The 17,709-nt window shown below is 43.2% G+C and overlaps 1 pseudogene; it reads left to right on the forward strand.

Moving 5' to 3' along the window:
• The first annotated feature begins 8,757 nt into the window (after window positions 1-8,757).
• On the forward strand, window positions 8,758-17,180 carry LOC147964445 (uncharacterized; annotated as a pseudogene).
• The last annotated feature ends 529 nt before the right edge of the window (window positions 17,181-17,709 follow it).

Raw genomic sequence — 17,709 nt, forward strand, 5'->3', positions numbered from 1 at the left:
CTAGCTGTACCATAGAAAAATCCCACTCCAGCAAAAAGTACAGCAAGTCCACTGGCCGAAGACCTATCCCAACTACAGAGACGGCCAATTCCTACAGATTGGAACCCCATTCCATTTATTCCCAGTTTAAAAGAAAATGCTTTCAATGTTGTTAGGGACTACGTGCATATATTCCCATCATGGGAAGATTATTGTGAAGACAAACACCATTTTCACATCTTCCTGTCCAACTTACGTGTAAGTGCTATTATTCATGGTTATTATTTTCCTGTTTTCTGCTGATTGAACACATGAATGATTTACATTACATTGTTGTAACTAGGCGAGGGTCAATCTGGATAGTCATGATGAGCAAAGCTTGCTTGTGATTTTCATGGAAGCATTGCAGCAGTATCAGTGTTACCTGAGGAAATCACACTTTGATGGCAAGTCTATAAACGAATTTCCGGTGAAGTCTCCTGTGCTAAATTTAGAAGACATTGAATGGAAAAACCTTTTTATGGACTGGTATCATTCCCAGGATGAGGTACTGTCTATGAAATCACATGACAATTTGAACTTCTACTTTTCCGCATGTGCCTTACAGATCTTTTTTGCAGGAAATCTGCTCGAAGAAGAATTCCGGTTTGACAAGAACGACAGGATATCGCAAATATGCTGCCCGCTGCTTTGCTCTTGTTAGTACCTGTTGTCCTGTATCACTGTACTTGCATACATACCGGGTTCATTATGTGACAGTAGTATGCATGATAGCTTGCTTATCAATTGTTCGCTCCAAATTATCTGATCTGTATGAATGGTTACATTAGTGTAGAATATATCCAATGCCAATGTTTTTTAGCTCTGCATTGTTCTTATAAGTACATGCTGTCCTTTATTAGTGTACTTATAATGACAGGTAGTTGTTCATGTACCATCACTCTGCAACTTATTTTCCTTTGCCCTCCATTTTCTACACATCAGATCTATATTTACTCTTACCATAAGGTTGGTACTGAAGAAGTTTAGTTGTGCATTGCTCTTGGCTGTACCTTTTGCCTGTATCGCTGCACTTACATTTAGAGCTACTTGGTTATGTAGCATCACTCTTCATCTTATCTTAAATATTCTCCATTTTTTCGTATATTATCACATCTATATTTACTCTTAACAAAATGTAGAATAAAGACAATGCTTTTGAAGAAGATTCTGTGGTAAACTTCTTGAATTGCCCCCCCCATCAGCATGGACAAGGCCTTTATAGAGCCTGTCTTCACCAATAATGTAAGTTTGTCCATCTCAAGCCTTCAAACTTTGTTGTATATATTTGGTTAGGCATGACTGCAACAGCTGTTTATTTTTGGTGTTTGCATCAAATTGCTTGTTTAAAGTTTATTATGTAGTTCATAAACAAAAGTTTGTCCTTTCTCAATTTAAGTTTTCAGTTGTACAACCAACTTCCTTCTTCATACCATGTAAATTGAACTATACAGAGCAAGTGATCTTCTTTTGCACTGCATGTATGCTTCTGTTCTTCATCCGTAATCCAATGGTGTGGTGAACCTACCCACCACAGCACAGTGTCATATTCTGCATTGTCTTAACTATGAACAATGTCATATCATTCTACTATTATTTAAACCGTCTCTTTATTTGCCAATCTGAAATGGTATAAATTGACAGCACACTAACCATTGATACTTATGAGTTCTTGATCTGTAATCCAGTGGTGTCGTGAAGCTGCTAACTCCTTCACAATGTCATTTCCTGCCATGTCTTGACCTGAACAATACCATATTGTGTTAATGCAAATTTAAACTGTGTCACTTTATTCGTCAGTAAGAAATGTGATGAATTGTCAGCACTGATACTTTTATGTGCAAAACCTGTCATCTGTCTGCTTGTTTATATTTTAGAGTGAGGAAGATATAAGTGTTGAACAAGTGCAGTCTCATCATCTTGCTCAGCTGCTTGCGCTGCAGCTCCCCAGCAGGGCTAACCTTTCTTGAACTCTATTGAAGTGCTGTCGGTTTTGTATATTATTTTGTCGGCGTGTTTATTTGCACTGGTGGCGATCTTTGATGCCCAGTGTATGTAATCTGCTGTCTGCTTGTGCTTTATTATCATAGTGGCGAACTTTGATGCCCAGTGGATGTAATATGCCGTAATTTCTTTATTGTATAGTATATGTTTTTTCTTATTCACGATGCTGCAGTTATTTTACTGTATATATATCCTGTCTTCGCAGTAAACCGGCCAAACCATAGAATTACGGTACATAATCGGGCCGTCATGCAATCACGATGTAGGTTGGGCCTGAAACGTGCCGATCAGCTCACGGGCCGGCAGCAGTCCGAAATGAACCCCGGCCCATGATTGTGCGAATCAAATCACGGGCTTTTAATAGGCCGAAAAATTGTCTCGGTCCTTGTTTGGCCCAATCAGATATCGGCTGCGAGCAGGCCGGATGCAAACCGGGCCGTAGTTAGGCCCAACTATATGACGGGCTTTTAACAGGCTAAAATTAATATAGGGCCGAAATGTTAAACGGGCCCTTAACAGGCCAAAACTAATATTAGGCCGAACTACTAAGTGGGCCTTTAGCAAGTGGGCCCAAAAGCATAGTGTCCAGTTGACGGGCCGAATCCGATATAGGCCATAATTAGGCCCAAAACCTCTTAAAGGGTCAGACCTGATCTGAGCCGTAATTTGGCCCAAAACGTGGTAGGCTTTTAACGGGCCGGATCTCATATGGGCCACTATTAGGCCTGGAGCATGGCAGACCATTAATAGACCAGATCAAATATGGGCCGGCATTTGGCCCAAAACATGGCAGCCAGTTAATGGGCCGGCCTACTAGGGTCCTCAAAATCTTGTGGGCCTACAGCTGGGCCAACCCATTAATGTCGGCGAAATCTCGTGGGCCTTTAGCTGGGCCGACCCATTATGATCCGCAAGAATTTTGTGGGCCTTTAGCTGGGCCGGCCTATTATGGCACACGAAAATCTTGTGGGCCTTTACCTGGGCCGGCCCATCATGGCCCGCGAAATCTTGTGGGCCTTTAGCTGGGCCAGCCCATTATGGTCCACAAAATCTCGTGGGCCTTTAGCTGGGCCGGCCCATTATGGTCCGCAAAATCTTGTGGGCCTTTAGCTGGGCCGGCCCATTTAAACTTGTTGGGCCGTGCCACATGTCGATGTATCATAGGCGCATTCTGTCCAGTGAGTGGATGACATCTATCCCGACGATGAGCTGACACATGTTTCCTGTAGCCAATGATGATTTTACACGTGGAAAATCCCCATTGGTCGGGGCTGTTAACGGGTTATCGGATCCAAAACCCGACCCGATAGCTTAACGGCGTTCCGTTACGGTGGATGCCACGTGTCAGTCACCCTTGACGAAAGCACTTCTGTGACGCGCGATTTATCGTCATGGAAGTGGACACTTCCGTGATGATAATTTTGGTAATGTCATGGAACACTTCTACGACAGCACAGGTATGACTATCTTGATTCTGTCATAAATTTGTCATGAATGTACATGCATGACAAAAAAAGCGACCTACTGTGACAAACACGTATCATCACGGAAGTGTATTTTTTTGTAGTGTAGGCTCGATCAAATCTCCATGAAAATCAAATCAGATCACGCAAATTACTCCTCTGAATCCTGTTTGGCATCGGAATACTGTGTGTGATGGTAGCGCGGTGGTGGCGTCAGGGCAAGGTATTTCATGCATGTAGAGGGTCGTGTCTGCCCTGAGGAAGATGCAGGACGAATCAGAGGAAGCCACTATTGGGGTGCATGGGGATGCAGCGTGTGGGCGGCAGATTTGATGGAAGTCTGGCGGATCTTTGGTCCATGGCCATCGCGTCCTGCATAGCGGGCACAGAGAGAGGGAGAGATAAGGGAGGAGGAAGGCGCTGGGCGACGCTGACCGGCAAAGGGAGGCATTGTCGGCTTTGCAGGAGCACGGGCGGCAACTTGAGTCGGGGTCGACTCGGGGCGGATCGAGCAGAAGCGCACGGGAGGAGCGCCATGGCATGGTTGTTGCGGATCCGTTCTTCACGATCCAAAAATCAGGTAGTTGCAATAGGTGGAATTTGATCCGAAAATCACAGAGTTGCCGGCGGGGCCGTAGGGACTGGTGGACGCGGAGTCTGGGATGACCAGCAGACCACCGCGTCTGCTAGGCAGAACATTTCATCTCAGATGTTGATTTGGCTGGCAGACAATTGATGTAATACAAGCAGTAGGATGTGTTTAAGTTGACTTGATCGGAGGGTCTAGGTGATTCCGTGTACAATTTTCTGTGTGGCTTAAGAGGAAATCATGTTTGCTCTTTTAATAGTAGTATAGTATAGATATAGATGTTGCAATCCATGGGAAAGTATATTAAGAGCTATGGACTTCCAGATCTGGTTGAGACCGATGGTTCTTATGACAGTGAGTACAAAGAGGTAACAGAGGAGAGGCAAATCACCGCGGACATAGAACATCTAGATCTATTTAGTAGTTTGAACAATGAGCAGCTAGCTGGTTTCAATGACATAATGGATCATGTGATGAACAAAAAGCTAGATATTCTTTGTTGATGGTCTAGGAGGAACTGGGAAGACGTACCTGTACAAGGCATTGCTTGCAAAGGTGCGGTCCATAGGCCAAATCGCGATCGCAACTGCTACATCTGGTATTGCAGCGTCGATAATGCCTGGAGGACGCACATCACACTCTCTGTTCAAAATTCCAATCAAGCTCACTGACAACAGTATGTGCGGTTTCACAAAACAAAGTGGTACAACGGAGTTGCTTAGACAGGCGTCCCTGATAATTTGGGACGAAGTCGCTATGACAAAATGACAAGCAGTTGAGACGCTTGATAGATCACTACAAGATATAATGGAATGTTCTTTGCCGTTTGGAGGAAATGTTGTTGTCTTTGGTGGTGGTTTCAGGCAGGTCCTACTCGTTTTGACACATGGTACAAGAGCACAGATCACGGATGCTACACTTCTGAGATCCTATCTTTGGGAGAAGACCCGCAAGATACGTCTCACGCGCAATATGCAGGCACATGATGATCCTTGGTTCTCAGAATACCTACTAAGGATAGGCAATGGAACTGAAGAGATAATTGGCGACGATTATGTCTGTCTCCCTGACGACATTGTCATTGGATATACCGAGGATGAAAAATCTATTAACATGCTCATCGAAGATGTCTTCCCATCTTTGCAGGACAATGCTAGATCAAGAGAGTACATGAGTGCACGTGCTATTCTTTCGACCAAGAACGATCATGTCGATGACCTGAATGACAAGATGATCTCCAGGTTTCCAGGCGAAGAAAAGTTATACCATAGTTTTGACTCAATTGAGGATGACTTGCAGAATAATTACACAATTGATTTTTTTGAACTCAGTCACACCAAATGGCTTGCCCCCGCATGTTTTGAAATTAAAGGTCAACTGTCCGGTCATTCTACTCTGGAACCTCGACCCTCATAATGGTCTATGCAATGGAACACAACTTATGATCAGAGCCTTTCAGGATAATGCAATCGATGCGGAGATTGTTGGTGGTCAGCATGCTGGAAAGAGGGTGTTTATACCTAGGATCCCTATGTCGCCCTCAGAGGACATCTCACTTCCTTTCAAACTTAAGAGAAAACAGTTCCCCATCCGGCTGAGTTTTGCCATGACAATTAACAAGGCACAGGGTCAGACCATCCCAAATGTCGGCATTTACCTTCCCGAGCCAGTATTCTCACATGGGCAGCTATATGTTGGATTGTCAAGAGGAGTGTCGAGAGAGACAACACGGATTTTGGCCAAGCCAAACAAGGATGTTGATAAATCCGAGAAAAGCACCAAGAACATTGTCTACAGAGATGTTTTGGAGAGATGAGGCAGGTGTATTATTCTATTATTTCTTTTCACCTACTATGTTCGCTTTCGAAACCAGCTTATGAAACTAGCTCCTTACAAGCTTATCACTTTTGTAGCCGTATCTCATGTCATGCACTAATCACTTAACAGTTTTTGTTGATTCAGGTTTGACAAATATTCTTGTTCAGGAGAATTGAGGCTTTGCTGTGGCTACTGGTCTCCACATGTGCAACTTGTAAACCTATTTGGAAGAGAAAAAGATGGTGGAATGATGCTACGTCATGGTGTCAGATCATACATAATAAGGAACGCTTTGTGCTGTATCCTGTACTATATTAATTTTTCCTTTGAAATTATGTTCTGTTAAACATGTTCTTGAATGCCTAAGTGAGATGCTCTATGATATATTTGTAATGAAAACTGCAAAAGACTGAGATTCCTGGAATATATTGAAGTTAAAAGGCGTTATTACTACTATGTTGCAAATAGGACGTTCCCGGATCTATAGCACACGAGCTCACATGCTTTTTTTCAGAAAAAATTCAAAAGAATATAGTGTACAGTATTCATAAAAGAATATAAGTCATGTAACAGACTAAACTAGTGGATAACCAGAGTGGGCGAGAATACCTCTTCCAACATGCATCAAACTAGTTGAAGATATGCCTCCTATTCCGATTCCATTTTCTACTTCACCTCTTCACTAATCTCCCCCTTGGCTGGCTTGATGGATCATGTGATGAACCAAACAAATCAAAAGAACAAGTCGTGATCTCCCGCAGTCGTAAGCTCATGTACAAGAAGGCAACCACCATATATACATCAGCTGAATTTCAAATGAAACAGAAAAAATTAGTTTCTCAAATACGAAAAGGGTGTGCCTTTTCTGAATTAAGCCCACGGTTACAGAAGGAAGGTGGGCCAAACCCACTATTTATGCATATAAAATGTACCACGAAAATAACTCCAATAATTTTGTGTCGGCAGTTCCGCCCCGTCAGTTCCGCCCCGTCCCCCGTCTCCGTCGTTCCGCCCGGCAGTTCCGCCCCGTCCCCCGTCTCCGTCGTCGCCGTCGCCCTTGCCCCGGCCTCGCCGCACCCTGCTTCGACGTCGACGCGCCCTGCCCTGACCTCGCCGTCGCCAAGCCCTGCCTCGACCTCGCCGTGCCTCGCCACCGCACACGCTGCGCCCTGCCCCGACCTCGCCGCCGCTCACGTGCAGTGTGAGCGCCTCACCGCACCGTTCCCCCTCCTCTCCCCCTTCTCCCCCACGCCCAACGCCGCCGCCCGCCCCGACGCCGACGACGAAGCAGGCCCCTGTTCACACATATATTTATTTTTTGTTCATATTATAGTAGTAGTAGATGATGATGATGTATGTATGTTCATATATATGCAAAAGTTAGGATTTTTTCTGTTCATAGATTTTTTGGGGTGATATTATTGTAGAATATGCAAATGTTTGTATGTTCATATGCAAAGAATATGCCATTTTTTATAAAATTTGTATAAAATTTTTATGATTTTTTCTGTTGTAATTTTGTTCATAGAATTTTTATTCTGTTCATAGAATTTTTAGTTTATATATATGTTCGTATGCAAAAGTTAGGATTATTTTAGTTTATATATGTTTAGCTTAGGAAGAAGGAAAAGAAAAAGGAGAAGAAGAGGAGAAATAAATAAGAAGAGGAAAAAAGGAGAAAAAAAAGAGGAGAAGAAGAAAGGAATAGATGAGAAGAAGAAAAAATAGAATATTTTCTTGTTCTCCTCTTTTTTTTTTCTTCTTATTTTTCATCTTCTTCCTTTGCTTATTTTTTTCCATGTATGTATAATTTGTGTCCCGATAATTTCAACACAAGGGGGGGGGTCGATATACCACCTCCCCGATAACATTATTTTCCCATGTATGTATGTCGTCGTTGTCGATATAACCCCCTCCCGGATAACTTTGACATGAGGGGCGGTCGATATATATACCCCCTCTCGACCGTGATAACTTATACCACGGGAGCACCCCCCGGCCCTCTCGCTCGACCAAAACTCTCGAGGACACCCAAACCCTAGAAAAAACGATGTCGGTCTCCTACCCCCTCCCGCCGCGCCCCTACCCGATCGACAAACTCTCTTGAGGCCACCCAAATTTACCAAGTTAAAAGAGCGTTTCGTCGAGGCCACCCCAAACCCTAGAGAAGCGTCGAGGCCAGGCCACTAATATGATTCCTTATTGTATTTAGCTAGCTAGTTCAACGTTTGCCACTAATATATCCATCTGTCATGTTTGAATAATAATTGCCATGTTGTAAATATTTGCAGAAACTATGGATCCGCACCCCCGAGATGAAGCAACAGAAGCGGTTTTGGGGGATATAATCGCACACGGAAGTGATGCCATCTTGTCGTTTCTCAACGACACATGCACCGATGGTCTAGAAAGACAGGATGAAGAAGCAGGCTACGACGACGATGATCAAACAATGGAGGAGGAAGGACACCGTGATGACGGCTTTGGTGACCGAATGGAGGGGGAAGGACACCGTGATGACGGCTTCGGTGACCGAATGGAGGGGGAAGGACACCATGATGACGGCTCCGGTGACCGAACGGAGTCTGGCCAGGTATATATATATTAATTAATTAAGCATGTGCTGACTATAGCTAATTGATGCATTAATTGTTTTTGGTATGTACACATATTAACTCTCTTCTTTTTCTTCTTTTCTAGCCCTCCGGATCGAGCAACACTTCGGTAACGAGACGAGGCCCGAAGAGAAAGTTGCGCTCGGATGAAAGGTACACGATCATCGAAATTAATCGCGCTGGCCAACCGATTGAACCACTCCGGACCAAGCAAAAATTTAATGCTCAGTGCAGGGTTCTAGTTAGGGACATGATCCTAATCAGCATCGAGCAATGGTTGAAGCCTAAGGACAAAGACTCTCAGGTGTCTTATGTCAGCGATAGGCAGAAAGCTGATCTTTGGACCGCGCTGCAGGAAAATTTCACCTTCCCGCCAGAGGAGGATCCAGAGAATCCAGTTAAAAAGCCAATGATCAAGGTTTATGCTCCTAAGAAGATGGCTGAGCTATTCAGGAGGTGGAAGAATGAGCTGAAATCATCGTTTGTCAACCAAGACAAGACTCCAGAATTGATCGGCCGATTTGAGAAGATCAAAGATCAGTGGCCCGCATTTGTCACCAAAAAGAAATCTGAGAGAGCAGCAAAGATGTCAGCGACAAACAAGAAAAATGTTGCAAAGAAGAAGCATCACCATCGCACGGGGTCAGGTGGCTACCTGAAAGCCCGGCTGTTGTGGCACAAGGCTGAGAATGACCTCATTGCTAAAGGGATCGAACCAGAGACGCGACGCTTGCCAGACCGTTGCAGGACTTGGTTCTTCGGGGTTGGGGGAAAATTGGACCCTGTAACAGGGAAGTGCGTTTGGACCAGCGAGCAGCTGAACACACCCATCGAGAATCTTTAGGAGTATATCGAAAAGGCACAACAAGGGACGTTCGTTCCGGACAGAGAGAACGACGAGCTCACAGAGGCCCTCGGGAATCCTGAGCACCCCGGACGGACACAAGGCATGCTAGGCTCCCTTCGTGCAAGGCTGGATTTCCCGACGCAGGCGGTTACAAACGCTGGGAGAGGAAGAATAAAAAGGAGTTGACCCAACTACAGGCGCTGCACGCAAGGGTACAAGCGCTAGAGGAACGAGACGACGCCCGCATCGCGCGACCTGCCGAAGCTGCTACACCCGAAGCTACCCCGCCATCTCAGCGGAGAAGTAGCGTGGCTTCCACGGAGCTGCTTCAGGAGCCTATCTTCATGGCTCCTGCTAGCTACCCCGTGGATGCTATCACGGAGTCTCAGAATTGCCACCTTATGATGCAGTGGATGGAATTCAAAGTCAAGGCGGCTGTTGGCTTTGTTGCACCTCCTGAACCTGGCGCAACTTTTCACTGTCGGCCGATTCCAGAAGGATATGCTAGGGTGATGGTGGATGAAATCACAGAAGGATTTGAGGACCTCCAGCTTGACCACCCTATGGGTGACGGGGAGACTCGGCTGGGTTCTTGTCTGAAGACTCCATGCCTATGGCAGAAGGAGCTCATCAACCTTCCGAACTGGACGCCTCTGCCTCCTCCTCCTCCTCCTCCTCCGGCGAGTCAGGACACTCCGCCTCCTCCACCGCCTCCTCCTCCGGCGAGTGATCAGGGCACTCAGCCTCCTTCTCCGGCGTGTGGCGGCACTCTGCCTCCTTCTCCGCCTGCGCCGGCGCGCCCGAGCAGCCACCAGCCTCCTTCTTTGACGTGTGGCGGCACTCCGCCTGCGCCGGCGCACCCGAGCAGCCACCAGCCTCCTCCTTCTCTGCCTCGCCAGCAAGGGCGGAAGAGACCCGCCGCCACCCTGGTTGCTCCGGCGTGTCGTAGTCCTTCTCCTCCGCCTCGTAAGCAAGCACGAAAGAAGACAGCCGCAGCCGCTCTGGCTGCTCCGGCGTCTAGCAGTACAGTCAGAGGCAGGCAATACAGATTCGGTCCACCTCTCAAGCCTCTAGAGAAGTTACCATACGAGAGGACCGTGGAATAAAACACGAAGATCGTGGAAAAAGAAGTGAATAACTTCTTTGAAGGGGTGAAAGCAAAGAGACATCCACCTCCGGAGGAGAAGGTAGACCGGGTGAAAGCAAAGCGCACACTCGATGCCCTGAGGAAACCACCAAAGTGTCCGCCGAAAACCAACTATGAGCGCATTACTGCAAAGGTATATATCGAAGCGGAGCAGTCGGGAAATACTATCAGTGATCGAAGGTTAGCAGAACGACAAGTTGGGAAAAAATTGCCCAACTCGGCGAACAAGCGGACCAATTGTGCCCCCTGCTCAAGGTGTCTAGCGATATCGTCGCTAATGATCCGGGGATGGTGCCCGGTTATAGCAATCTTGAAGATTACCTGCCCGACGATGTACATTATGATTTCTTGGAGGTGAAAGAACACCAATACCATTACAGGAAGCCTCTTGTCAAATATGAAAAATCTCTAACAACGATGATGCGAAGATTCCATGATTGGTACATGAAAACCTGCAGAGAGTCTGGGGGGGGGGGGACGAATACTTTGTATCTGAGAGTTAAAGAGGAGCACAACCTCGTTGTAATTGATTTGTTGACTGTTCCATTTGAGGAGTTCTTCTAGTGGTTCAATCAAAAGGCCCTCGATAAATTAACAATCACTTGCTACTGTCTGTAAGTACTACTTCTGTCATTAAGTCTCTATATATAGCTCAGCTCTTTCATTGCATGTATATATGATTATCCTCACTATATTATGCAGATTGAAGATCGTCGAGTGCAGAAAAGCAGAAATGTATGATATTGGGTTCATTAACACAAATCTCATAGATAAATTTGAGCTTGAAAAGAACGCCAATGATGCTAAGGCCAACTTGCTCAAATCATTGATAGTAAATCAAAACAAAGATAAAATACTCTTTCCTTACAACTTCGAGTGAGTGTTACTGTCTTGTTCATATTCGGTTTCCCTTATTACTCGAGCAAGGTTATAGTAATGTAATTGATGAGTTATGCATGCGTGCGTAGCTTCCACTATATTCTCCTGGAGATTAAACTTGAGCAGGGACTAGTAACCGTCTTAGACTCGAGACGAAAATCTCCCGAGACCTATGCAGACATGACTAAAATGCTCGAGAAGTAAGTTCAATCGATCATTATCGCACCATATCGGAAACTTTTTGTTCATTTCTTGATATCAAGTAATTGTTTTCTTTGTCTCGCAGGGTTTGGAAAGTATTCACCGCACAAGCTCCGGGACTGCTAGGGGAGCTGCGATGGACATACCCGAAAGTAAGTAGTACTAGCTAGCTAGTTCCGCGCATCTCGATGCCGTTGATTCTAGCTACTTCCATCAATGCCATTTATAATGCTTCATTATCAGTTTGATTGACCTCTATTTCTCGTAAAGTGCTTGTGGCAGGAACAAGGGAATTATTTCCGTGGATACTACGTGTGCGAGTTCATCTACAACGCGACTTGCAAAGATAAGCGGGGCTACTCTAAAAGACAATTTGATGTGCGTAAGAAATAATATTCACAATTTCCTTTTATTACACCATCATTTCTGTTGAGTTTCATTCATATATATATGTATTAACCCCCTTCTTCAAATTAGACGTGGGAGATGCGGAATGAACTCCTACCAGAAGATCGCATGAAAGCAATTCAAGAGGAATTAGCAGGATTCTTTCTTGACCATGTCATCAATAAAGCCGGAGAATACCATGTGGAACTTGATTTCAGATGCTAGGGGATTGTAACAGATCTTACATATTGTATATGTATGTAGCCAGTAGCGTCGGATAGATAATACGAAAACTTGTTGTTCGACCAATCTCTCGGAAAAGGAAAGGTCGATCAGTTCTCTCGGTATGCATGACGAACTTCTGTACTTAATGGTTTCCTTCATTTTCTTACTAGCTAGCGTGTCGAGGGCCTTTCTATACGTATAGTATGTAGCGTCAACCAAGCACGGAGATAAGAGAGGACACTTCTCTCTATTAATTAATTAGCTACCTAACACAATATACGAAACACCTTAATTAACCATACAAAAACCCCAAATCCACCCCCTTTCAGAAAAAAAACAAAAACCCTAGCCCTTGAACAGCTGACGCGTGGATGCCTATTGGTCCCGGTTGGTGCCACCAACCGGGACTAAAGGACCTCCTGCCTGGGCTTGCCACAACGGCCACGTGGAGGCCCATCTGTCCCGATTCGTATAAGAACCGGGACTAAAGGCCAAGGGCATTAGTAACGACCCTTTAGTACCGGTTCCGCAACCGGGACAGATGGGCCTTATGAACCGGGACAAATGGCCCTTTTTCTACTAGTGACAAGCCTATGAAGGCACAAGACTATGTTGTTTCTCCATAAGGCACAGAACAAAACCTTCAATGTCCTTGTACTGCTATATTATTGTTTTTGTGTTCATTATCATTAAATGTTATCATGGCCATCGTGACAGATTATGCCTGCACTGGCGATGATTGGTCCGTTATAGAAAAAATCAGATCCGAACCAAGTAAAGAAAGAAATTTAGTGAGCATCGACGACACATTTCTAAAAAAAGACATTTACTATCTCTTCTATCTCCCAAAGAATGGGTTGGCGACGAAGTAAGTATATTAGGACATGAAGATGCAATTTGATTAGAAGTATGTGTCATCTAATATACTATGTATACTTTTAATTGTAGGTCATAAATACACACATAAATTGCATGATTTTTACGGAGCATCTACAAGTAAGGTCTGGTGGAAGTGTGTTCTTAGAGAAATGCATCTCTAAAATGATGAAGATCAGTAGCTATCTGCCCTCAGATGACATGGATGCTGCACCAGCATGGGTATTAAACAGAGCCAAAGCATATTTGGAAAATGATATGGTTAGTCTTACTTTTCTACATATTTCTATGTTACAGCAAGAACGACTGATTCGTCCACATACGAGTACAACTAAAATAATCATTTTCTTCAGATATACATTCCAATAAACAACAACGACATTCACTGGTACCTATGTGTTATAAATGCCAGAAAAAATGTGTTCAAGTGCTCGACTCGCTAGGCCCATACATGAGCCGCAAGGACCTCACTGATACGGTTTGTACTTAGTCCTACTCCCCCATCTTTTCTAAGAACCTTTTTTTTCTTATTTCTCACTTGTGATGCTTATACTTTGCATCACTTCTTGGTACAACAGCTAGAAGGACTAGATGATTTATTCAAATATGCATCCAAGCACATGGAATTAAAATTCGATAAGTGGACTGAACTGGATGTTACAACATGGAAAAGAGAAGAATATATTAAGAGCAGTCTTCAGACGGATGGGTACGCCCCCTACTATAACTCAGAGCATTTATGCTTAACAGGGCACATTTGGTATGCTATTATGTTTATTTTATCACTCATAGCATCCCCGAATCACATTTGATCAAGAGACTTTGTATGCCAATGCAATTATTTACCTTATTGTATGCCAATGCAATTGACACAACACCTCTCATGAGATATGGCCTAAATAATGGTGCTCAAGGCGATACACTTCATTGGGCTGCATATAAAAAATGCGTTGCGATTTTCAATCTTTTTTTATTCACTCATAGGGCTAAATAGAGTAAGCAGTCACGCATTAACTTGTAGTATCAGCTATGCTAGCAGTATTACAGGAGAAGTATCAGCTATGCTAGCAATAATACAAGAGAAGAAGCAGAGCGTGTTCTGTTATACTATTCGGCAATTGAGCATAGATCAAGTGTTTCTTTCTGCACTTGCATAAATGTTATTTGGGTATAATCCAGGCCTTATTTTTTTACTTCTCCATTTGTACCATCTTACAACTGGAAGAAGCGGTGTACAAATAACATTCTACATACAAGAGATCAAGAACAAGAACTGAAATTGCTAGTGTACAAATAACATTCTACATAAATAGTGGGAACTTTGAATCAACCGCTTTGTGGTACCTGGAAGAGTTATTGTCCATCATTTGGTCAGGAAGTGTGTTCTACTAAGTGTACAAACTGAAGCTGCATGAAAAACATAGGAATGGAGACAAAGCCTACTTGAGGATAGATTGAACTGACCTATGGAAATAGTCTGGTCTATTGCAAGCCGTTATGACAACAGCGGCGACATAGAGATTAGGCTGATCGTGTAGAGCACGTATGCGAGCTGCGAACTCCTTTCCAGAGCGACTTGCTGACGCACAGGATCTCGATCCAATTCGATATGCCTGCTCCCGAATTGTGTCGACCAACTCACATCTCGATCTCCTCTGGGCAGTAGGATGGAGGCGGCAGAGTCGATCCAAGGAAGATCCGCGGGGTTGGCGGCGAGGCACGGCCGTGGTGGTGAGAGGAGGGGGTGAGGCGAGGCCGTGATGGGGATAAGGGCCGGCAGGGTGAGGCCCTGGTGGGGATAGGAGGAGACGGGGCAAGGCCGTGGTGGTGGAGGTGGTGTGGGTGGGGGGGCAGGGGGGGCGCCGGCCGACATCGTGCCGGGAGAGGATGTGGCGTGCTGCAGAGTAGGCGCCGTGCTACAGAGGAGGCGTCTGGCGGAGGAAGAAGTGAGGAGTGGAGAAAGCAAAGTGATAGTGTACTGGAGAGATCAATATAGTGATAGTGTGACGGGTTACATCCTGTTGCTCTTTTTTATTTTACTTTTCACCGGCTGCTCCTTATTAGTGTTTCTTTGGTTGCTTTTCTCTCTCTTTTGCAACCCGACCTCTGGTTGCTTTTCTATCACCTAACTAGGCGACCCAGATTAAACAGTACATCAACCAAATGGATCGTCGGCCATGTCTCTTTTGTTTAACTTTTGTATCTATGATCGACAACCCATTCGGTGAAAGTAATAATTATATGGGTTTCTCTCAAAATAATTATGCATTCACAAATTCATTTTTTATTGATAACGATTTTGTTCATTTGATTTATATACAAAATATATGGGTTTAGAAATTAGTTATTTTATTGATAGCCCTTTTGGTCATTTGATTTATATTAGCGGCAAACGTTGTTTAGTTCCTTTTTTATTGAGCGTATCCGGTATGATAGTGTGGTTCAGCCATCATCATTTTATGATACTATTTTTTATTAATATTTTTGTTATTAAGCATAACAAAATTTCTTTATCATCAAGGTCATCTTGTGGTCTCTGGATGTTAAATTTCATGGAGTACTTCACGGGAGATAGTTTGTCCGACACTCCTGAACATGTATATTTTGCATCGTATCATGATACTAATTATTTTGTGTTGTATCATTATTTGAAAACTAAGTCTTATTACTACTTCACTTTAGGTTCACATGACATATTTTAGAACAAAATTAGCTATCATTTTAGTCGACTCGGAATTCAATGATGACGATATAAGAAACCGAGACTTGGATGACGATGAAACCAACATGGATCCCACTGATTGTATGATTGTCGAAACACCTCCTAACAAACCTAAAGCATCCAACTCATCATCACAAGTTGAGCTCATCTCGCAATCATTTATCCTTTCGCCGTCTGTCACTCCAACAAACGACGACTTAATAGATGAACTTTGTTTGTTCATCAGCATGGTTGATGATGTCCCGATGCTAGAGTAAGACACATTTTTGCAATTCATTTTTGTTCCTATTACTCTTGTATAATGACAGAATTCCCATTTCACAGGAGTGAATGGGTGAAAAGCTCTTAGCCTTACCCTATTAGTTTAAACTTGAGACAGTTAAAGAACATATTAAAAAATGATGATTACATGGATGCTGATTGTTTTAACATGGCTGTGAGGATACTAGCGTGCCACGACGTCCAGCTTGCTAGAGACGTCCCAATACACTATATGGATCTATGATTCTGTGTAAGTTATTTTAATCACATTTTACATTTTGCCTCATTCTACTAATATTTTCTTACAATATTGTAGTCCATGTACCACTATGCACGAGTCCCAAGTCATCGTGACAGTATGGACATTGCTATGTTGGCACAATTGTTTGATAGCTGGCCTGACAGCAATGCGTATCATATCTCAAAATGTGATATGATAAGATTTAAATTTAAATTTATTGTTTATTTGGTATTAATGAATGATAATGATTGATGTGTTTCTATATGCATGTATCATTGTAGATTTTATTTCCTCGTGATATTCTTGGGTTATTTTTATTGTTTGTCTTGGACCAACATAAAAAAGTTGTATCTATTTTGGACCCGCTTTCAATACCCACTTTCAAAAAGCATATACTTGAAACTATGGCCAACAATCTAAACCTTGCACTCCAAGCTTCAAACCCTGCCTTCAAGGACGACATTTTGAAATGGGGATGCAAAGTTCCTGCTGTTCCAACAAACTCATACGGGTACGAATCTTGTCAATACATCACAATCTTAATTGATTCCTTCAACTTGCATGTAACATTTCATACATGCAGTCTGGTTATTTGGTTTTCAATTTAATGCACTCATGGCACGATGGGATGCTACATTTTCCAGTACCCAAGGTAAGTATTGACACCATGCTCATTTCTACACACATTACACATGTTTTTTTAATAATGATGTTATATAATGCATATGTAGGATGATTTTGAACCGAGGAAGCGATTTTTGGTTCATATTTTGAAGTATGAAGAGAATGAAGTTTTAAAAAATATCCCGACCTTAGAACGAAGCATCATCGATCAGATCAAAAGATGGACCTTCCAGAGAGGATCATCATCAAATAATGATTACTAGATAATGTTCCTTAGTTGTTATTTTTAAGTGTTTTTGTAATAAGTAACAATTACAATACATTTATGTCATTGTTAATTTTATGTGAAGACACGTGTATTGGTCGTGTGTTACATGCGCGGGTTTTTTCATTTTGTTTCTTGAATTTTGGGATCACAACATTTCAACAATGAAAGTCTTTCACCGGTCAAACAAGACTTAATCTAAAATAAATTATTGCATTCAAATCATTGGGCGTGACACGCATTTAAATGTTCTGGTAAAAACATGAGTGAAAGTTCATGTTTTTAGTGTACTTTATTAGGATACCTGCGTTGCACGTGCACGCTTACTAGTGGATGTAAATATAACAAATAGACAATAGAAAATGCCACCACAAAGGCAAATTGTTGGAAAAATTCATAAATGATCACATGGCAACTTGTTGGAAAAAGTTTTACTTATCACAAGGATGAATTTTGCAATCATGGTGTTTGGAAAAAAATTCTACAATTTGCCATGGGATATTTTCAAAACATTCCTAAAAATATCC

This window comes from Triticum urartu, chromosome 6A (genome assembly GCF_056163025.1).
Source record: "Triticum urartu cultivar PI428250 chromosome 6A, HENAU_Tu73, whole genome shotgun sequence".
In the NCBI taxonomy this organism is placed as follows: domain Eukaryota; kingdom Viridiplantae; phylum Streptophyta; class Magnoliopsida; order Poales; family Poaceae; genus Triticum; species Triticum urartu.